We start from the raw sequence: 24,701 nt of genomic DNA on the forward strand, positions 1-24,701 counted from the left end.
CTACACACTCGAAGTTTTGCTGTACCATACCATAAACAAAGGCAAAGTACCCAGCTTGGAGTTTTACGCGACTAGTGATCAAGAGTCGCAAGAGATGAACCTACAGTTCTATGTTGGTTCCGAGCAAGAACTTATTACTGATCCTCAGTTGTTTTGAAAGAAAACAACGGCAGTGACTCTGCTACATTTATAAGTGAACAATGACCACACGTGGTATTTCAAATAACTAAGATGTATGTTAGTATCTAAGACACTGTAAGTTCTAAAATAAATAGGAGCATAAAAGAAATAATTTATTTAACATCTCATAACCGACTCATATTTTTCCTTTCATTAAGACACACAATACTCGAATAACTGATAACATACAAATAATGTTATTAAAACACGGTTCTGATTAGAGAACCATAAAATAAAAAATTACCGATATGATATAGGGGCTGCCTGGTCGAGGCGGTAAAGGCGTGCTCGGTTTGCCCGGAAGGACGTGGGTTCGAATCACCGTTAGGAATTCGTAAAATTTAAGAAACGAGATTTCCACTTCCGGACGTGCATATGGCCCTCATGTTCACTCAGCCTACACGAAAAATGAGTACCAGGTTAATTCCTGGGGGCAAAGGCGGCCGGGCGAAGAGCTAACCACTCTACCCCCATCAAGTGCCGAGGTTACGTATAGTGGAAGCCTTTACCTTCCACCCCTCCAAGGGCCTTCATGGCATGTACGGAGTTGACTTTGCTTTACCGATATGATATAAAACAGAGATTATATTATTACTTTGGACGAACGTTCTATACGAGCAGAAGTCGAAGAGGTTTAGTTCAAAGTAATTAAAAAATAGTTTTGACAATAATACCTTCAGTTTTCTTTGTTCGTGATTTCATTCAGCCCCCTGAACACTACAGTCCAAATAATTAATAAACGCTCTGCGCGGGAATATGCCGCGCATGTGGCGAAGGACAATCGAGGGGGTACTGCCTCGCCCCCTCTCCTATCGCTGCCCAGTCGTCGTCTACACATCGAGCTAAGTTTACGTTCGTGTGTTGCGGTGGATGATTGACAGGCTCCTTAATCTCTCCCAGATAAAGTTTTTAGTATCTCACAGTTCCAATAGGCGTTTCTAGTTCTATAGTTCTGTTTGGTAATGGTATAAGCTTATATTTAGCTGCGATATAAACTTTATATTGTACATCGTTGAGCTATTAAACTTCTTACTTGTTCGAATCTGTTGTCAAACAGTGGACATGACCTTTAAGTTATGTTAAAAACCTGGGAATCCTGTGAGGGCAGGACAATATTGTTCTATAAGCAATAATTTGCTTGTATACGATAAAAGGCATTGTCCGTTTGCTTTAATTTTTAGCAGAAGTACGCTTTGTGTTTAGTTTTAGTTAGTTTATTTATAACAAAACTGTAATCTGTACAGCATTTTTCATCATCGAAAAATCTTTTACTCTATTGTAAGCATATGTGCATTGTCCGCTCCTTCCCAATCCTCTTCCTGAATACAAACACACACATTAGTAGTCACTACAGATACACAGGTTATCAGACAAGTCTTCACATTTACTGAGTACATGAGGTTTATGACCGTGGTGTCCCAAGCTCCTTTCAGGAAACGACATCAATATTTGTGCATTAATTTCTTTGTTTGTTTCTTTATCCTACATTTTAAAAGCAGGGAAGGCGATGTCTTGCTCCAAGCACAAACACGACGCGGTATATTTTTATCCGTGGCAAAATGAAGTGTAAATTCTTAGTCTAAAGGACGTTCTACTCTTCGCTGCTGTCCCAATGGACTCTGAAATATTTTTGATGGCCTGATATTTTCCTTACGTCGAGCTGTAAACGCGCTTGAATGTTGATTTGAGTATCGGGTAATTTCTACCCGGCGCGCGTGCTAACGTAAGTTTATAGAAAGATCTAATTTTCTCTTTCAATGTTCGCAAAGCGATAATTACTTGGCGACGAAGAATATTATGAAGTTATTAGTGGAAGTAACGAGTGATATAGACTTCGTTTAAGAAAGTGGCTATAAAAACGATACCTATTAGGACAGCTGTGCGTCAGACAACAAGACATCTCTTTCAATGGATCTCTCCAAGAAGTTGATAAGGACTATACCCCGTTAGGTATGAGAATTCATATTTAAAAAACATATTAACTTCCCACTGTGAAGTGCAAACATAATCATTCTGTTTTTTATGTTCAGTCTGTGTAATATCTGTCTAAACAGCTGTTAGCGATTATTACTGTGTCATCGACAGTAACTGTATTAGGCCTATAACAAGTAGTGTGGTCGCATAGCTGAATATTTTCTTTAAGAATGTAAATTACAAGTTATAAAGATTCTACGTTCCCAAATGGTTGACATACGGCACCAACATTTATGTTTCGGATTAACGTTTAATATCACTTTCTGCCGACGATGTATTACAAGATCCTTAAAGGTACAAATAGATATGAAACATTTCTTATCCCATTTAAGAGAAAGTAGATTACTTATACACGGTGATTTACACCGATAAACAGGTCGGGTAAAATTACCCAGTGCGCACCCATACATTAAGTAACCGAGCGCGCGTCCAGATGGGTTAAAATGGCCCGCTCATGGACCTCAAGCCTTGGACTTCAAGAGATAGTTATTAGGTGTAACAGGATCGTAGCCAACATTACCTGAATTGCTGCCTTCGAGATGTGGCTTTAATTAAGGTACAGCCCCAGCATTTGCCTGGTGTGAAAATAGAAAAGCACGGAAAACCATCTTCGAGCCCACTATTTCCCGGATGCAAGCTTACAGCTGCGCGCCCATAACCGCACAGCCAACTAATCACAGGTACTGTAGGTACTGTAGAAGCCGGCAACGCACTCTGTTGCTACTAATCACAAACCTGTTTGGTACCTAACATGGTGGTACTACGCGCAAGCCAAAGCGACCCATGGTATTCCCCGCGTGGTGGAACTAATCACAAGTAATTTCATGGTTCTAATACAATCATCCCTTGGTCGCCCCTTTTAGTCGCCTCTTTCTTAAAATGGTTCGCAGCAATCCCGCCATGTAGGCGGAAGAGTGACGCACCGGTGTGAATGGATCCATATTCCGCTGTACTCATAATCATAGAGTTAGTAAATAATACACTAGATGTAGCACTGGCGCTGCAGTCGCGTGCGAAGTTGAACGAGCGCGCTGTTTGGCAAAAGCTGGCTTGTTTGGCACTGTCAGCACTGGAGTTTCTCTATTAATTGTCTTATGCTTCTCTTGACGAAAATGTCAGTCTCCTGGGCAGCTTATGGCTGCACAGGGAGGCTCATGAAGGGCAAAGGCGTAACCTTCCACAGGTATGTTTATTTGAAATTAATTTTCGGGCGAATAAAATTATAATTTGTGTGACACTTATCGCCATGTGGATTGGCCTACTTGCGTTGACTTCACCCTTTCTTTCCCTGTCGGAGTGAATGAGATTTTTTGTACTTTACCATGAAGACTGAAATTAATGGTTTAGGAAATATAAAAAAAGCGAATATCCAGAAAATCCAGCGAAAGAATATACGAATACAGACATGTATACACCGTGTTCGCAGATCATACAAGCATGATCCCAATGTTACAAGTAGGTTAACAAAAACAAGTTTGTTTCTTAACCAATAGGTTGATACACTGTTGCTCTTCATCATAATCAGAATGTAATGTTGATTTCTCAACATATTTCTTACAGCGCTGATTATATTGGCAGGTATAACTGGCACCTCATGGCCATGATTAGTCGGTGTTTAGAGGTTAACCTGATGTATTTATTTTCCTTTCTTGTAATGCCACTGATGTGCATGATACCGAGCGAGTTGTTACGGGTTTTGGGTCGCGTAGTTGTGAACTTGCATTCGGGGGATAGTGGATTCGAACTCCACTGTCGGTAGCCCTGAGAACGCTTTCCCATGGTTTCCCATTTTTACACCAGGCAAATGCTGGGGTTGTACCTTAATTAAGGCCACGGCCGCTTCCTTCCCATTCCTATCACATCGTCTCCATATGATCTGTGTCGGTGCGACGTAAAGCAAATTGTAAACAAACAAAAACTATGATTGTAAAAAGATTTTCAGTTCTCTTCAATCATATCATTTATCACTCTCACTTTCCATTAAAGGACGTCATTTTACAACTTAATATCTTAAAGCAAATCAAACATTTCATGAGGAGCTAAATAAAAACTCCCATAATAGACTGAAACCACATACGAGTGTCATATTTCCATTTGTAATCACGTTTAAGAAAAGAAATAATGATGACGATAATAACAATAATAATAATAATAATAATAATAATAATAATAATAATAATAATGGCTTTAAGTCCCACTAATTACTTTTACGGATTTCGGAGACGCCGAAGTGCCGAAATTTTGTCTCACGGGAGTTCTTTTACCTACCGGCAAATTTCCGACACGAGGCTGATATATTTGAGCACCATATATCCCTGGACTGAGCTAGGATCGAACCTGCCAACTTGGGCTCAGAAAGCCAGCGCCTTAACCGGTGGTGATAATACTTTGTCTACTTTGCTCCAAAATCTCGCCACGCTTTTAGGCGTAAAAACTCACTTATTCGCTTCGTACAAGAGAAAATATTTTCGGTCGCTGAATAGAATTATGACGAAGTCCTGTCCATTTATTACATTTACACAAAAGATAGAGAAATATACGTATCCATATTCTAAAAGTATGTTGTTAGAAGACTTAACATGAACGGTAAATTGATTATGTTTAGTTAAATGCAATTGAACACCGTTCTGTATTTCTCCTTTTTGGGCTTTCTATCTACTGGAGATAAGTCTGGATGATACCGCTGCTTGTTCATCAGCAAAATAGTTTTGTTTCCCTGAGTTAATTACGATACTCCTGTTGACTTTTGTGGCTTCAGCTGTTCTTTGAACAGCTTTCCCCCCCCCCCCCTCTCAAAAATATTCCCTCACGTTGCACAACATTTCACGAAAATGGCTTCTGAGAGGAGTCGCGCGACCAAAAGCCTTCTTTTTCTTGGTAACTGCACTCTTAATATCGGGTGTCGACATAATAAAATAATTACACACGAAGGACTTTAAAGATAACCTAAAGGCAATCAAATATATACTAATCTAAATTTACGCATTTAAATTGACCAACGATACACTAAAATGCACCACATAACCAAAAACATCATGAATTAAAAACTCAAAGAGCGCCAAAAGAACAGAGGACAATAAACACAGCTATAGTTGGGCCCACGAGAGTTGGAGTCTGACATTTGAGCGGCACAAGCAGTAACTACGAAGTACGCTGCGTTGTCATAGTTACCTCCATCTGCGGCATATCACACTTTAATACAGGCTGTTTAATAAAACATGTAATCCTAATGCAATTCAATAAACTTTGACCCGTTACGAAGCCCGAGCTAATAATTCCATCATTTAAGACAGAACACATCATTGCCGAGAATGAGATGTCATAATGACTAACAAAATCATGTTTCTGACAATAACCTCAACAAATGCCAATGTTAAATACGGAGAAGAACTGTACAGCTAGCCACCGATGAACTTACAAAAAATAAACTAACAACGATATTAATATTCAGAAAACAAACACGTAAATATATAAAGAAGCAACAACTAACACAGCTAACACAGTACCACTCCTAATACTATCACAAAAGCGACTGAGAGCAAGCCAACCCACGCGGCGATAGCTTCCCAATCTGTACCTGAGAGCTAAACCAATGTAAGTCACATTTTATTCATTTTATGAAACTTAGATCATATAAACGTAAGTACACTGTCATTTTATTTTTGCGACAATAAAATAATAATTAACAATTTTAAGTATAAATTATATTAATGAATGTGTTCAGTGATCAAAATTACACAAAATACATGAAGAACAATGATGAACATTTATTGCCTAAGTCACAGTGAAGTAAAAATGCTTTACAACTGACGTTCTCCTCTCTTCTGTAAAATGACTAAAATGTGACCTACGTTGGTTTAGCTCTCAGGTACAAAATGTACAGATCTGCCGACAGTGGGGTTCGAACCCATTATCTCCCGAACGCAAGCTGACAGCTACGTGACTCAAACATTATTAATAACTAACAATGTTAATAGTTTTTACGTCTCACTAACTACTTTTACGGTTTACGGAGACGCCGAGGTGCCGGAATTTAGTCCCGCAGGAGTTCTTTTACGTGCCAGTGCACCTTCAAATATCACCGAACTGAGCCAAGATGGAACTTGCCAAGTTGGAGTCAGAAGACCAGCACCTCAACCGCCTGAGCCACTCAGCCCGGCAAATTATACCGGGTGGTACAGCTGCCCCTATTCACGCAGTTTTATGCAACCCGCAGATTATAGTCGAACCTAAAAATACTGACCTTGACTACTCACTACAATGTCTGCTCTTACAACGCTTTCCATAATTCGTTTATTCGTGTCAAGCAAATCAGCATTAATGATAAAATACCGATTGATGGTAAAGAATCGTGAAAATTATGTGTCGCAGAAACGTCCTGTACAGAGAATATTATTGGTGAATGACTAGAAGTAGCAGCAACACAACAGCGCTAAACAGCAACCCGTGATAGCCGAGCTTGCTAAAAGTTAGAGGAGAGTACCGGTGTTCGTTAGTAGGCGGTTCGAGACCCGTGTACGACGAATATTTTTATTGCGTTGTTGATGTTCGTGAGAGTCGTGTTGTTGACGACAAATCTAAATCATGATCAGTTCTCATATTGCAGGTACTCAGCTATGTTTGTTTTTAAGAGAGCTATTTGCAATAAAGTGAGATTGTACCGACAGCGGTGCGATGGGCTTATGCATGGCCATTCGATTAATGAAGCAAATGTTCAAAATGACCATCTGCTTCGTTAATGCACATCTGAGCACGGTGGAGGAGAGACATTCTTGCTTGCTGCAACATATGTGGTGGAATCTGCCTGCAGGCTTCCGTGATGAGCCGCCGTAAATGATTCGGGCTCTCAGGCTCCTGCTCATAGACTCTTTCCTTTAAATAACCCCAAAGGAAAAAGTCGAGTGGAGTAAGGTCAGGTGATCTAGCCGGCCATGTGACCGGACCCCCTCGTCCAATCCATCGTCCAGTGGTTCCGTACTGCCAACGACCAGTGTGGGGGAGCTCCATCCTGCTGGAACCACATCCGTAACCGTGTCATAAGGGGCACATCCTCCAATAAGAGTGGGAGGTACTCACGAAGAAACTCTAGATAGCGTCGTCCCGTGAGGTTTCCTTCGAAGAAATATGGTCCAATTATCTTGTCACCTAGTATCCCGCACCACACGTTGACGCCCCATTGTACCTGAAATCGAGCTCCCCTGATCCAGTGAGGATTTTCAACGCTCCAGTAATGGAAGTTGTGACGATTAACAGTTCCGTTGTTGTGACATCTGGATTCATCACTAAAGAGAATGTCCATTAAGAAATTCGCATCAGCTTCAACTCTTTGTAATATCCATTGCGAAAATTCTATCCGTTTTGGAAAGTCATCTCCGTGAAGTTCCTGGTGCAGCTGTTGATGGAAAGGGTGGAATTTATGGCGGTGCAATATTCGCAGTACAGATACATGACTGATGTTCAGTTCATTTCCTATGGCCCGTGAGCTTGTGTGGGGGTTGTATGCAATTGCATTTTGAACAGCTTCGTCCTTATTTCCAGACGTCACTGGAGCATCCCGAACGGGGGGTAATGTATGAAATGACCCCGTTGCACGCAACCGTCTTTCAACACGTCGAAATGTATCTGCAGTTGGCAGCCTTCGTCCAGGAAATCGTTCTTGATACAAGCGCCTGGCTTCCCGTGCATTTTGCCTTGCTTCTCCATAAAGTAGTACCATATTCACATAATCATCCCGTGAATACATAATGTTTGCTTTCGTGCTAACCGTACAGTACGTGCTCACACGTTGCTGCTAGGATTACGATATGCTGTTTCATGTGCCCTACGTATGAAGTGTAGACCGCTGTTAGTTGGTCTTCGAGTCGAACGTGCGCAGTTGCTTGGTTGAATGGGTGGGTCAGAATGTTGACAACACGTGCACTGCGCTTCATTCCCTGTAGTCGTTTGCCATATGGAAGTCGCATGTTATTATTCCTTTCGTATGTATGCTTTCTTTGTAAAGGTGGCAAATTACTTTTGAGACTTAAGAACGTTAAATATTTATTACGAATGGCCTTACAAGTATAATATAAAAATAAAATTGAAAAGCTCGTAACTAAATTCGAACTCTAAATGCCTGCTAACATATCGTATGCTCGCTGCGACTGGTGCCATGTAGCCACTGCAGGCGACAAAGAATTGGTCTCGTAGCTCTGTACTAATGGAATTACCTAGGCTATCGCTTCGATACTGATCGTTGATGTTAAAAGTTCTGAACTCGAATGTGCAAACACCACAGTGAACTAAAGAATCGCGTCTCTCTTACGCCCAGATAGTTGCAACCATTTTCTACGCGTTACTTGGTTGAATGAGTCCAGCGTTATGTTTCAGGTGGTATTCACAATAGGTGCGTATGTGGCGATATTTATGATACCTGTTTATTATAACTTCCGTAGAAGAATATCGGAGACTTCAGAAAGGTCTTCGTGAACGATGCCTAGGCGAATACGAAATGACATTAAAAAATGCATGACTCAAGAATGGTTGGAACCCTTCCTGCTTCAAGTAACCTATCGAGGTACGTCTTCCATACGTAATTCCGCGCAGCTATTTGCAACGTACAAGCGCCATCCTTGTAACTCTGTATTCACGAGGAGAGCGGAAGTTCCCGCTTCGACAAGTTACTGATGAGTTACAGCCTTATGGTCCCGTTTTATGCCTTTTTTGATCGCTCTAACAGTAGTAATTACATGGCGTAAGCTATCACATCTGCTGTACAGCATTTGCGTGCCACAGATTATAAATTACAGTGCAAAACACGTTTCTATCAATTTCGATGTGATGAGACTGTACAAAAAAGTGGTGCATTGACATGTCTGTAATTGGTCTTACCCTATCACGTTTTCTATGATACCACGACCGCCCTTTCTATCAAAAGAAAATGGCCTCTTGGACCAATCAGGTGCGCAATTCTCTACCGACAGCTATAGGCGTGTTTATGGTTTGTACAGTATAGTAACATTTCGTAAAAATTAATAGAGTATTGGACACCGCTCTACATAAAATGGCACAGTGTTTTTGAGATGGACCTCACTTCCTGCCTCTTGTACCATTTTTCCATTGTGCGGAGAAGTCTACATCGGGTTAACTGCACATAACATTGCTGTAAGGTGTTGCGCAAGATGGGACTAAGAGGCATTTACGTCCTAGCTGGTTGCATATATTCGGGAAAAAATAGGGGCAGCTGTACCACCCGGTATATATATGCGCGAGTAAGCCCATTAAGACTACCCAAAGTATTTATTGTTAGAGGCGTGCATTTGCCTTCCTCTGTGCCCTTATTTCTTTCATTCTTTTACTGAGGGCTTTCTTTCTGTCTTCAGACCAGGCTGTTCCGGTCTTCTTCGGTCTTTCCTCTTGGTCAAGAAAAGATCAACAAAGAATCAGTGAATAACTCAGGAGATACTAGACCTGATAGATGAACGATGAAAATACAAGAATACAAAATATGAAGAGGGCAGAAAAGAATGCAGGCGATTAAAGAATGAAGTCGATAGAAAGTGCAAGATAACTGAAGGAGAAGTGCAAAGATGTTGAAGGTTGTATGGTCCTACGAAAGGTAGATGTTGCATACAGAAAAAACAAGGAAACCTTTGGGGAAAGGAAATCTAGGTGTATGAATATTAAGAGCTCAGATGGAAAGTCACTTCTAAGGAAAGAAGACAAAGCAGAAAGATGGCAGAAACATATCCAACAGTTGTATCTAGGTAAAGATGTAGATGATTTGGATCGATCGATCGATCGATCGATCAATCAATCAATCAATCAATCAATCAATCAATCAATCAATCAATCAATCAATCACTACTGATCTGCATTTAGGGCAGTCACCCAGGTGGCAGATTCCCTATCTGTTGTTTTCCTAGCCTTTTCTTAAATGATCACAAAGAAATTGGAAAATTATTGAACATTTCCCTTGGTAAATTATTCCAATCCCTAACTCCCCTTCCTATAAACGAATATTTGCCCCAATTTGTCCTCTTGAATTCCAACTTTATCTTCATATTGTGATCTTTCCTACTTTTAAAGACACCACACAAACTTATTCGTCTACGAATGTCCTCCCACGCCATCTCTCCACTGACAGCTCGGAACATACCACTTAATCGAGCAGCTCGTCTCCTTTCTCCCAAGTCTTCCCAGCCCAAACTTTGCAACATTTTTTGTAACGCTACTCTTCTGTCGAAAATCACCCAGAACAAATCGAGCTGCTTTTCTTTGGATTTTTTTTCCAGTTCTTGAATCAAGTAATCCTGGTGAGGGTCCCATACACTGGAACCATACTCTAGTAGCGGTCTTACCAGGGATTTATATGCCCTCTTCTTTACATCCTTACTACAACCCCTAAATACCCTCATAACCATGTGCAGAGATATGTACCCTTTATTAACAATCATATGTATGTGATTACCCCAACGAAGGTCTTTTCTTATATTAACACCTAGGTACTTACAATGATCCCCAAAAGGAACTTTCACCCCATCAACACAGTAATTAAGACTGAGAGGACTTTTCCTACTTGTGAAACTCACAACCTGACTTAACCCCGTTTATCGTCATACCATTGCCCGCCGTCCATCTCACAACACTATCGAGGTCACCCTGCAGCCGCTCACAATCTTGTAATTTATTACTCTGTACAAAATAACATCATCTGCAACAGCCTTATCTCTGATTCCACTTCTTTACACATATCATTGATATATATAAGAAAACAAAGGTCCAATAATACTGCCTTGAGGAATTCCCCTCTTAATTATTACAGGGTCAGATAAAGCTTCGCCTGCTCTAATTCTCCGAGTTCTATTTTCTAGAAATATAGCCACCCATTCAGTCACGTTTTCTAGTCCAATAGCACTCATATTTGCCAGTAGTCTACCCTATCAAATGCCTTAGATAGGTCAATCGCAATACAGTCCATTTGGCCTCCTGAATCCAGGACATCTGCTATATCTTGCTGAAATCCTACAAGCTGAGCTTCAGTGAAATAACCTTTCCTAAACCCAAACTGCCTTTTGTCAAACCAGTTATTAATTTCGCAAACATGTCTAATATAATCAGAAAGAATGCTTTCCCAAAGCTTACATGTAATGCATGTCAAACTGACTAGCCTGTAATTTTCAGCTTGGCTCTGAAACAAGAAATGGGAGACCCAAGTTTGAGGTCAGAGTTTGACAGAGCAGAAGAGACATAAATAGGAAGAAAGCACCTGGAATTGATGAAACACCCTCTGAAATACTGACTGCCTTAGGAAAACCCAGCATGGCAGGGTTATTCCATCTAGTAAGATGTATGAGATAGGAGAAGTGCCATCCGATTTTCGGCAGAATGTTGTTATAGCTATTCCCAAAAAAGCCGGTGCTGACACGTGTGAAAACTACACCACTAGTTTAGTATCTCATGCCTGCACATTTTGACACATATTATTAACAGAAGAATGGGAAGACAAATTGAAGCTGAGTTGGGAGAAAATCAATTTGGGTTCCATCTTACAGGATCGAATTAAGAAGGACAAGCCCACGTACATGGCGTTCGTAGATCTAGAAAAGGCATAAAGGTATTCGATAATGCTGACTGGACCAAGCTATTTGAGATTCTGAAGGTGATTGGGATCAGATACCGAGAACGAATTATTATCTACAATCTGTATAAAAATCAGTCTGCAGTGTTAAGAATCGAGGGCTTTGAAAAAGAAGCAGCAATCCAGAAAGGAGTGAGGCAAGTCTGTAGTTTGTCCCCCCTCCTTTTTTATGTTTACATAGAACAGGCAGTAAAGGAAACCAAAGAGGAATTTGGAAAGGGAATCACGGTCCAAGGAGAGGAAAGCAAAACCTTAAGATATCCCGATGAATTGTTATTTTATCTAAAACTGCAGAAGATCTCGAGAAGTTGCTGAATGGTATGGACGAAGTCTAGGATAAGGAGTACAAGATGAAAATAAATAGGTCCAAAACAAAAGTAATGGAGTGCAGTCGAAGGAAGGCAGGTGATGAAGGAAATATTAGATTAGGAAATGAAGTCTTAAGGGAAGTAGATGAATATTGTTACCTGGGTAGTAAAATAACTAACGATAACAGAAGTAAGGAAGATATAAAATGCAGACTAGCACAAGCAAGGAAAAGCTTTCTTAAAAAAAATTTGCTCACTTCAAACATTGATATAGGAATTAGGGCGATGTTTCTGAAGACTTTCTTCTGGAGCGTGGAATTGTATGGAAGTGAAACATGGACGATAACTAGCTCAGAAAGAAAGACAATAGAAGCTTTTAAAATTTGATATTACAGAAGAATGCTGAAGGTGAGATGGATAGATTGAACCACAAATGAAAAGATACTGTATCGAACTGGTGAGAGAAGATCGATTTGGCTAAATTTGACAAGAAGAGATAGAATTAAAAGACACATCTTCAGACAAGCAGGACTTGTTCAGTTGGTTTTTGAAGGACGTGTAGGTGGTAAGAACGGTAGGGGTAGACCAAGGTATGAATATGACAATCAGATCAGAGCAGATGTAGGATGCGATAGTTACGTAGAAATGAAAATGTTAGCACATGATAGGGTGGCATGGAGCGCTGCATCAACCAGTCTAAGGACTATTGACTCAAACTACAACAACACAACATCAATATGGCGATTCTCATAGTGACTTTTAACCCAACGAAGGATGGTGAATTTATTCTTCAAATCGCAAATGATTAATTTTAAGAGCTTGAAACATCGTGACCTCATCTTTATGGCCTCTATGTACTATGCGCTATTTCGCGCTTCTTCTGTCGCTTTTCCTACACACATGGGGTCGCGGGTGCGAAATGTATCGAGCATGTGGATTTGGCCCTGTTTTATGGCCGGATACCCTTCATGACGCCAACCCTATATGGAGGGATGTAATCACTATTGCGTGTTTCTGTGGTGGTTGGTAGTCTAGAGTGTTGTCTGAATGTGAATAGGATAAACACCCAGTTCCAGTGCCAGAAGAGTTAATCAGACGCAATGAAAAAACCCAAACCGGCCGGGAATCGAATTCTGGACTCTCTGAACCGAACGCCTCAACGCTGACCATTCAGTCAAGGAGTTACATTTTCATTTCTACGTAACTATCGCATCCTACATCTGCTCTAATCTGCTTGTCATATTCCAGTTAAATTGACGAGTAATAATCCAGGAATACTATCGAAAAACAAAGTCAAAATCTTGAGCTGAATTCGAACCACAATATTTATTTCCAAATCGGGCAACTCTAACGTGGAATCTGCCTCCAATTCCGTCGACAGCACTTTCATGTTAGCTATACATGTTCGGTTTTTGGCTAGGTAATTATGGTTTGACGACGTATGATCTGCAGAGACTCCTGGCGTAGATCTTTCTAGTTGACGTCCATGTTCGACTTGCGCGTCTGTGTGTGTGATGATAATTATGGCACATAGCCTACTCTTGTCGAATAACACCAAGGGGGCTGCTCAAGGTGTAACGTCACCATCCGACGGACGATTCACTATCAACAGTATCATATGCCCTCACTTCATATGAACACCGCGGAGAAGTTTGGAACCGAGTCCAGGCTTTAGGCACGCAATCTAGTGATTGTAAATTGTATACAACCACTTCTCCTACCCTGTCGGCTAACATTCTGATGGAGACATTTTTTCAACCAACGAAACCGGCTAACCACGGTGTCAAACCACAGAGACTTGAAGCCTTAGGGATCATGGGTGAGTGAGGTGTAGATAGTACAGAGAAGAGTTGGCCATGCGGTTAGGGCCGCGCAGCTGTGAACTTGCATTCGGGAGGTAGTGGGTTCTAACCCCACTGTCGGTAGTAGCCCCGACGATGGTTTTCCACGGTTTCCCATTTCCACACAAGGAAAATGCTGGGGCTGTACCTTTATTAAGGCCACGGCCGCTTCTTCTCCACTCCTATTCCTTTCCTATCCCATCGTCTCCATCAGACCTATCTGTGTCGATGAGACAAAAAGCCAATTGTAAAAAAATGTACAGAGAAGTGGCAAGTTTTCCAACTTACACTAATCAAATTTGGTTTAATAATCAAAAACATTATAGACAAGACAAGCATTAAAACTAGAATAATGTAAATGGAATTAAGCCATTAAAATAAAAAGTTGCAACACCTCTGAACAAAGCATACAAAAACCATGGCACAACAGCCCCACTGCTCAATCCGAAGGACTGAATATTATGAGATATCGTGTTGTCGGACGACGAATCCTCTCAGTCGTTTTTCTTGGCTTTCTAGACCGGGGCCGCTATCTCACCATCAATAGCTGCTCAATTGCAATCGCGTAGCTGAGTGGAGTGGACCTCGAACCAGCACTCAGATCCCAGTGAAAATCCCTGACCTGGCCGGGAATCGAATCTAGGGCCTCCAGGTAAAGGCAGGCACGCTACCTTTCATCACAGAGCCGATGCATTAAACTGCATCAGCATCAGCGAAATTAAGCTCCGACTGTCCTGAAATTGTAAATGAGTTCAATGTAGAGAGTATCATACTTCCTTCTTACAGACCTTCACTCATCTCTGAAGTGGAAATCTTTATTATATAACCCACATCATAAATCATACTCCCGAAGTGGTGTCCAAATTATACCGCTAGAAAGGAGACATTGTGCTAATACAGGGATGGCGAACCTATGCCACGCGTGTCATTAGGTGACACGCGAACACAATTTTGGTGGCACGCCACATGAACATATTTAAGTTTTTACATACGTCATGCACTACAGATTATACATACCTCGTGCATCGTATAGTCACAGAGTTTTAAGTGTAAGAATTAAACATCAAAAATCTAAATTCTAGTTTCATTCGGACGTGCAATATTTCAACTCTGCTACACTGATAGGTCCGGAAGTCAAGTGAGATAACAGTGTCAGATGCGGCTGGCGAGCCGTTTATTACCCACTTTCGTAAGTCAATCAGTTAGTTAGTCAGACAGTGAAGTTTGACTTGTACATGGTAGCCAGTGGCACGTAATTATGCTTTGTGTGTAACTGTTTATTGCATGTCGTTTTCTGGTGGTTTTGTAAACGGACCTCACAAACATGTTTTCGGTGCCGATAAAACAGAAACTTAACAATGGTAGTGACAAGATTTTTAAAGAACAGTGGACAAGGGAATTCGGACTGATAGAAAGAAGCAATAAAGCTTTGTCTTGCCTGTGTTCGAGAACAGTTGTATCGCGCCCTTTTACTGTAAAGCGCCATTTCGAGGCGAACTATTCAAATGTTCTTTTCATTACAAATGAAGAAAGAAGAGAGTTCGTTTCAAAAAAAAAAAAATACACAAAACGAGCCAAGTTATTTCTTTCGTATCATCTTTCTGGCCAAGGAATAATATCAGTGCGGCTGTTTCCATATGTCTCACTGCATAGTACAGCATGGGAAACCACTTTCTGACGGTGAGTACTTGAAGACTTTCTTATTGATGTCCGACACGTTATTTGAAGACTTTCTTAACAAAAAACAAAGAATGAACAGAATTTTAAAATGCCAGCCAGCAGGAATACCGTTAAGGATAGAATAATAATGAGTGAAAATGTTTCGGAGCAATAGAAATCTGATTTGGATAACTCCCAAATGCATTCATTATGTCTGGATGAAAGCGCGGACATGAACGCATCACATTTTCTTGTGGAAATGTGATCAGGGAGGAATTATTTAAATTGCTGAGCTTACGAACTACGACAACAGGGAAAGATATAATGAAGTGAAGCAATATTTTGTATTAAAAATGGGGTTTGACTAACAGAAAACTGTGTCTGTATCAATTAACGCTGCCCCAAGTATGGTAGGTATTCATAATGGGTTCGTGAAATTTCTTCAAGAAGAAGAAGAAGAAGAAGAAGAAGAAGAAGAAGAAGAAGAAGAAGAAGAAGAAGAACAAGTTAACACCCTATTATACAGTTCCATCGTATGTTACACCAGGAAGTCCTGCGAAAGAAGATATGAAGTCATTTGAAAGTGTACCCTCGGTGGTAATTAAACTTTTGAACTTCGTATCTGCACGTGCTCTAAATAATCGCTAGTATACATGAAGTGGAATCTCAAAATGGCGGACTTATAATGTACAGTACTGTTCGCTGGCAGAGTCGTGTGCAAGAACTCCAGAGTTTGTCGAGCTCTTGGACGAAATTAGCTTCTTCATGATAGAAAATCAGGAAGAATTCCCAGAAGTGACTGTGCGATTGAATTTTTCCCCGTTATTTTACGGCAGTATACAATGATGTGAATAATGACCAGAAAGGAAAGGGACATACTGCAGATAGATTGTTTGAGATCATAAAATCGTTCCAGAGAAACGTGAAGTATTCCTCAGGGATGTTGAAATAAAGACATTAAAGTACTTTCCTTCACTTACAGTACAACTTGAATTGATGTTAAATTTTGCAGATCAGTTCACTTTTGAAGACACAAAAAGTATTTGTAAGAAGTATGTGGACGTATTACAGAATTCAAAAAAACTTATTTCCAAGATATTTTTCCGATTTCGAGATTTGAAGAAAACATTGGTCGTCATTTCAAAAACCGCATAATGCACAAATGAGTGAAATTAAGGTCATTTTTAGTTGATGATATGGAAATGGAGTTGACTGAATTTCAATAAAGCGCTTACATGGGTGAACAAATCTGTATAACTTGGTGAAGCATTGATGAAAATCGAGTGTGCTGTTGATGGTGAATACACCCTCCAGAAGCTAGAGAACTTAATACTTGAACAGTGGCACAGCCTCCCACAACTATTTTCGGCCATGAAGAAACTTGCTACAGGGTTACTTACTTTGTTGCAAGTTTCACACTAAATGTGAGAACGATATTTCACTTGAAGTCCGTTGACAATATTATTATTTTTCATTTTTATATCCGATAATATTTAATGACGAAGTACGTTACAATGGGAGCTTATTATATATATTTTTTTACAAAATGTTATGTATTCTCAAAACTAACAAATTTAAAAATGTATGTTTTGCAGTACTTGCAAAATACGATCACGGAACATGCAATCAAATATATTTACAAGTTATATATCTAATAAATGAATAATAAATAAATAATAAATTATTCATCAATTCATTAATTAATATCATATTGTGAAATATATTTGGGAATCAGGAAAGGAAGAAGGGCGGGGGGGGGGGTAATCGCAGCCATTCCTTAAAGGAAAATAAGTGGCACAGTAAACAGTTGAGAAAAATAAACCAGACTTAAAATGGCACTCTAGCTGGAAAAGGTTCGCCATCCCTGTGCTAGATGAAATATTCATAACAAAGCCACTGTACAATGTTTCATAACACTACATCTGATGAGAAAACCATTAGACTGGCAAGACTGATACTTAATGCTGATAATGAACGCGTCTAAACATTTCGACTGAAACATCCGGCCGCGTGTTTGTTTACGCAACGCTACTGAAATCTGCGTCCTGCGGGGCGAGTCATTCCTATTCAAACCAGAGCACGCCAGTTCACTTGTCCGCAAATAGCTTGCCTTGTTGAGAGCACCCTGTCTCTTCAACCAAGGCTCAAAATATGACGGCTTGCGTAACTTTCTGTAATAAGGTACGGTAGACAACTAAGGAATCCTGAAAATAACCGACGATATTCCAGAGAAACATTCACCACCCTAGTCACCAAAATTCAGCATTATATTTCTTCTTATAACAAAGGTTTCAGCATTTGACTTATGTCGTGTTACCCACAGCATCAGGAAAACTTTAGTTCTATTCACTCAAGAGCAGTAAATAAGGGTAGCGAAGAGATCACCATCCTCCCCTAACAAAGGCATTCTAGGATAGCAACACACAGTATGCTACCGTGTAATGGAGTGTGCTATGGCTGAGGAGAAAGAGAATAAATTCGTACTATCCTGAAACCCTACCGGTGGAACTCAAGATTTAAGAAATACACTTAAGAAAATGCACTTCGAGGCTATGTACAGTCGAATCTCGATATCTCGAAACTCCATTACTCGAATTTTCAGTATCTCGAAGTAACTTAAATTTCCCGGCCATTTGTCCTATTCTTCACGTGTAATTATTTCTGGAAGTTCGGTTATACGAATTTTTCGATTTCTCGAAGCAAAAAGTACTCTGTAACTAGAATTTTATGCAACATTAACTGTGCAATACGACATTTGTGGTTTGTGAGGAACAGTTAACAAGTAAAGAAAGGGTCACAGTGATTTTGAGAGCTAATATGACGGGCACCGAAAAACTAAACTTCTAGTGATCTGAAAATCGGCGAAGCCTCGCTGTTTCTCGGGTGTGAATTAATTACCGGTCACGTACGAGAGCAACCCCTGAAGTCGCGGACGACAAGCTCCATTTACGAATCTCGGCTGCGTGGTATTGGCGAGAAGTTTCAACGTGAAGGGAGGAAAGATTAACTGTAACAAACAAAAGAGACTAACCGATTATTTTCCAAAGGTGTTAAAGGAGGTATGTTTCTTGTTTCACTACTGTGTGTACTGTATCCTGTCTACTAAAAAGTTACTATAATAAGTATTATAATTAAAGGGATGCCGTAAAATACAGTTTGTTTGTACAGCGAGAATAATTTAAGAGTTCAGACTTTTGCTGGCATGCCGTGGGAATTCCCGAGCGAGCGCCATATGACTTGTGTCAACACTGGCGGGATAAGAAGTGTTAACTGCCAGCGCGCACCTGTTTAGCACTCTGTCCCTCAGTTCGCCAGAAACTATTGGACTTTTAAGGTGTGTTGTGAGGTTATCATCACGATGGTTAAATACATTATAGAGCAAAGAACATTTCTGGTCGAGTGATATTTGTACAAGAAGAAGAAATCAGTTAAAAGGTGCCTTCGAAAATTCCGTAGACAATTTCCCTGTGCGACAGTACCATCAAAACGTTACGTGCATCAGCTCGTTTACAAGTGGCGTAGTACTGGTTCCGTAATCAATAAGAAAAAGAAGTGAAGGAGAACAGCTCTCACACGGGAGAGGTTAGAAGATATACAGGCAAGACTCCAGGTCAGCCCACATAAGTCCCTTCGGAGAGTAGCTCAGGAAAGTCGTATTTCACCTTCTTCAGCACGTAATGCAACAAAAATGTTACATTTACGATCTTATCGGACTCATTCAGTCCATAATATACTGCCTACAGATTTCAATGCAAGAATACGATTTTGCAATTGGCAAATGAATAGTGTCCACGACGGTATTGTGGATGCGAACTTAATTTTTTTATGAGCGACGAAGCCTGGTTTCATTTGAGTGGATATGTCAATTCACAGAACAATATAATCTGGGATACAGACAACCCGCACATTTTACAGCCGAGACCTCTGCACAATGTGAAGGTGGGTGTGTGGTGCGCTAACAGTGCCCGACGAGTTATCGGTCCGATATATTTTCAGGACACGATTACTTCTGGCCGTTATATTCACAACATTCTGGAACCATTTTTTGCTGAACTGACTGAAGAAGAGAAAAGGTACGGCTATTTCCAACAGGAGAGTGCAATGGCCCATACGACGCGTAGCTCTATGCGACGGTTACGGGAAGTGTTCGATGATTATCAGATCATCAGTAAAGGTTTATGGTCCCCTCGTTCGCCTGATTTAAGCACACGAGATTTTTATCAATGTGAAAATTTTAAAGGAAAAGTCTACAGGAATAATCCTCGAACTGCAGAAGAATTAAAAATTGAAATTAGGAACATTGTGTATTCTATCGGCGTTCATGAAGTACAAAGTGTGTTTCGAAATCTCATTACAAGATGTGAAGCTTGCATTGCAGCGGAAGGAGATCACTTTCAGCATCGTGTGTAAATATTGGCGAGTTCAGTTTAATTTCCTTGTTGATTTATTTATTTATTTATTTATTTATTTATTTATTACTGGTGAGTTCAGTTTATTTTCCTAGTTGAATTTTTTTTTTATTCATTTACTTACTTTTCCAGAGCATCTATGTAGCCGATGAGTTCAGTTTCGTTTAGTTTCTATATGCGTAATCATGCCGCTTTTTTGAGCCGACTATGCCTGCTTGTCATTGCGGGCACTGCGCTCGCTGTCTCCGCTTCCCAGCGTGCCAAATCCTCGGCACTCCGCTCTGAACTTTTAAATTAATCACCCTGTATATTTTCATGTGCTGTTACAAATAATTACGTGCTATACATACACAAAAACGGTATTCTCTATATCTCGCAATTTCGATAACTCGAAATAAAATTTAACTCCCGAGGTGATTAGAGATATCAAGGTTCCACTGTATCTAAATATTGAAAGATTTTTAGGCTTAAATTACTCAAGATCCTTAAATAATATCTTGTCACACAACAATATCGAGGGTTTCGTAAAGTAATACGACAATTAGTCCCGGATGGACTAAATACAGGAGAAATGATTAATATACTTAAAATAATGTTATTGTTTCTACGTCCCACTAACTAATTTGACGGTTTTCGGGCCAGAAAATCTACCGATACGAGGCTGACGTATTTGAGCACTTTCAAATACCACCGGACTGAGCCAGGATCGAACCTGCCAAGTTAGGGTCAAAAGGCCAGCGCCTCAACCGTTCTGAGACATTCAACCCGGCGAGAAATTCTTAAGCAGCCTCGGCTGAAATCCAACCAGCTTAGCCATTAATCCCAAAATTATATGAGACAACCTGGTCTAGAAAGCCAAGAATATCGGCCGAGAGGATTCGTCGTGCCGACCACATGACCCCTCATAATCTGCAGACCTCCGGGATGAGCAGGCCATGGCCCTTCGGAGCTGTTGTGCCATGGGGTTAGGTATTTGAGACAACATCCGTTGTAAATTTGCTTTCATATTTTATTTCCACGAAACGTTTATTAATGTACTCAGTAAACGAGACGCTGTTTTCAAATATGCACGATCGACTTGTAATACATTGAGATTTATTATCTTTCACCGCAAATGTAGAACAATTAATATTCCCAGACCAGATCTGAGTCGGACTATCTTCATAACTTACCATGTTCGATGAGATTTTAATCCGGAGACTGGGAAGGTGTTCTAAGCTGCTTAGGAATGTTCCAGATCAACCATGTCTTTTTAATATCAGCAGTGTGTTTTGGTTCATTATTAAGCTGGAATATATAAACAGGTGTCATCCCTATATTTTCGGCACTCTGCTTCACGTTTGCCCACAGGATTGCATTATGACCGTCCTTGTTCATTATTCCGTCGATGAAATGTATGTTACCCACACCTCTGGCTGACATACAGCCCCAAAAGCATTACAGACCCACCACCGTATTTTACAGTTGGAAGTGTATTCGCCACATCATTGTCGTACCAATTTTTCTCCATATTTTGTGGATGCTAACTGACCCAAGAAAGGTTTATTTTCGTCTCATCAGACCAGATAACACCGTTCCAGAATTCGTTTTTCCTTATGTATATGCTCCTTAGCGAATATCAGTATAAGCTGTATTTTTTATACTTGCACATGGCTTTTTCCGAGGGATTCTTATTAGTACCCATGTCGATACAGGATCCGACGGATGGTGGAGTTGCTGATCGTCTTTCCAGTTCGTTCCTCCGTGAGTTGCCTCAATACTGGTGCACTTAATTTGGAATCTGATTTTATAAGCCGAAAAACAAGCCGTTCTTTCCATTCAGTTAAACACTGCCTCTTGGGTTTCCTTGGCGTGTTCTTAATAGTGCCTTTATATTTAAATGTATCAACCACATATTGCACCGTAGAGTGTGTTCTATTGACCAGCTGTTCAATCTTTCGTAATGAAAGTCCTTTAAGTGCCAGTTTAAGTATAGTGTTCTTGAGCTCCGTACTTAAATCTGCACTCCTACCGATGTCCACCACAAATACACTAGGAAGGAGACTATCGCACTTGACCAGTCGTATGTTGTCACTGAGACTTTTCCGTGCATCGCAACCAAACGGTGGGTATCATCCTGTGCATGTGTACGAATACAACTGATTCACACGTTTGTCGATGCCGTGATATTAATATAAAATCTTTTTGCCTGCATGAAAATAAGTATGGTTTCCACTAACGAACTGTCGTTGACAAACCATGTTTTTACCCGTAATGTACGTTTTACTTCACTTTTTCAATCGTTAATGTGAATATACGAGACTTGATAAGAAATTGGAGCCTGTACGAATAACAGAGACACATACTGAATATATATATAAGAAAACATAACGGTCCAATCCTCCTCTGCGAACCATGTGACCTTGCCGCGGTGGGGAGGCTTGCATGTCCCAATGATGCAGATAGCCGAGCCGCAGGTGCAACCATATCGGATGGGTATCTGTTGAGTGACCAGACTAACGAATGGTTCATCGAAAGGGAGGTAGAAGCCTTTCGGTAGTTGCAAGGGCGGCAGTCTAGATGATTGACTGATACGGCCTTGTAATAATACTCAACATGGTTTAGCGGTATTGATACTGCTACACGGCTGAAAGCAATGGGAAACTACAGCCGTAACTACCTCCCGAGGACATGCAGCTCTCTCTGTATGAATGATGTACTGATGATGGCTTCCTCCCGGGTAAAATATTCCGGAGGTAAACTAGTCCCCCATTCGGATCTCCGGGTGGGGACTACACGAGAGGGGGCGATCATCAGGAAGATGGATACTGACATTCTGCGAGTCGGAGCGTGGAATGTTAGAAGTTTGAATCGTTGTGGTAGGTTAGAGAATCTGAAAAGGGAGATGGATAGGCTAAAGTTAGATGTAGTTGGTATAAGTGAAGTACGTTGGCAGGAAGAACAGGATTTTTGGTCAGGCGACTACCGAATTATCAACACGAAATCAAACAGGGGAAATGCAGGAGTTGGTTTAATAATGAATAAGAAAATAGGGCAGCGGGTAAGCTACTACGACCAGCACAGTGAAAGAATTATTGTCGTCAAGATAGACACCAAACCAATGTCCACCACAATAGTGCAGGTCTATATGCCTACTAGTTCAGCGGATGATGAAGAAATTGAAAGAATATATGAGGAGATAGAAGATTTAATACAATATGTAAAAGGTGACGAGAATCTAATTGTGATGGGAGACTGGAATGCAGTGGTAGGCCAAGGAAGAGAAGGTAGTACAGTAGGCGAATTTGGATTGGGACAAAGGAACGAAAGAGGAAGTCGGCTGGTTGAATTCTGCACTGATCATAATTTAGTCCTTGCCAATACTTGGTTCAAACACCACAAACGACGGCTGTATACGTGGACGAGAATTGGAGACACTGGAAGGTATCAAATAGACTTCATTATGATTAGGCAGAGATACAGAAACCAGGTGTTGGATTGCAAAACTTTCCCAGGAGCAGACGTGGACTCTGACCACAACTTGCTGGTCATGAAATGCCATCTGAAGTTGAAGAAATTGAAGAAAGGAAAGAATGCAAAAAGATGGGATCTAGACAAGTTGAAAGAAAAGACTGTGAGGGATTGTTTCAAGGAACATGTTGCACAAGGACTAAATGAAAAGGCTGAAGGAAACACTATAGAGGAAGAGTGGAGAGTCATGAAAAATGAAGTCAGTAGGGCTGCTGAAGAAATGTTAGGAAGGAAGAAAAGATCAACTAAGAATCAGTGGATAACTCAGGAGATACTAGACCTAATTGATGAACGACGAAAATATAAGAATGCTAGAAATGAAGAGGGCAGAAAAGAATACAGGCGATTAAAGAATCAAGTGGATAGAAAGTGCAAGATAGCTAAGGAAGAATGGCTGAAGGAGAAGTGCGCAAGGATGTCGAAGGCTGTATGGTCCTGGGAAAGGTAGATGCTGCATACAGGAAAATCAAGGAAACCTTTGGAGAAAGGAAATCTAGGTGCATGAATGTTAAGAGCTCAGATGGAAAGCCACTTCTAGGGAAAGAAGACAAAGCAGAAAGATGGCAGGAGCAAATCCAACAGTTGTAGCAAGGTAAAGATGTGGATAATTTGGTTCTGGAACATGAAGAGGCTGTTGATGCTGATGAAATGGGAGACCCAATTTTGAGGTCAGAGTTTGACAGAGCTGTGAGTGACCTCAATAGGAACAAGGCACCTGGAATTGATGATATTCCTTCTGAATTACTGACTGCCTTAGGAGAAACCAGCACGGCAAGGTTATTTCATTTAGTGTGCAAGATGTATGAGACAGGAGAAGTCCCATCCGATTTTCGGCAGAATGTTGTTATACCTATTCCCAAGAAAGCCGGTGCTGACAGGTGTGAAAACTACCGCACCATTAGTTTAGTATCTCATGCCTGCAAAATTTTAACACGAATTATTTACAAAAGAATGGAAAAACAAGTTGAAGCTGAGTTGGGAGAAGATCAATTTGGCTTCAGAAGAAATGTAGGAACACGTGAAGCAATCCTGACTTTACGTCTGATCTTAGAGGATCGAATTAAGAAGGACAAGCCCACATACATGGCATTCGTAGATCTAGAAAAGCCATTCGATAATGTTGATTGGACCAAGCTATTTATGATTCTGAAGATGATAGGGATCAGATACCGAGAACGAAGAATTATCTACAATCTGTATA

General features: G+C 40.5%; 1 protein-coding gene across 8 annotated transcripts in view; it reads right to left on the minus strand.

Annotated features, from left to right (window-relative positions):
* LOC136858482 (early estrogen-induced gene 1 protein) overlaps positions 1 to 24,701 on the minus strand; it is a 611,382-nt gene that overhangs the window by 230,690 nt on the left and 355,991 nt on the right. The window lies entirely within an intron of this gene.

The sequence above is a fragment of the Anabrus simplex genome, chromosome 1 (genome assembly GCF_040414725.1).
Source record: "Anabrus simplex isolate iqAnaSimp1 chromosome 1, ASM4041472v1, whole genome shotgun sequence".
NCBI lineage: Eukaryota > Metazoa > Arthropoda > Insecta > Orthoptera > Tettigoniidae > Anabrus > Anabrus simplex.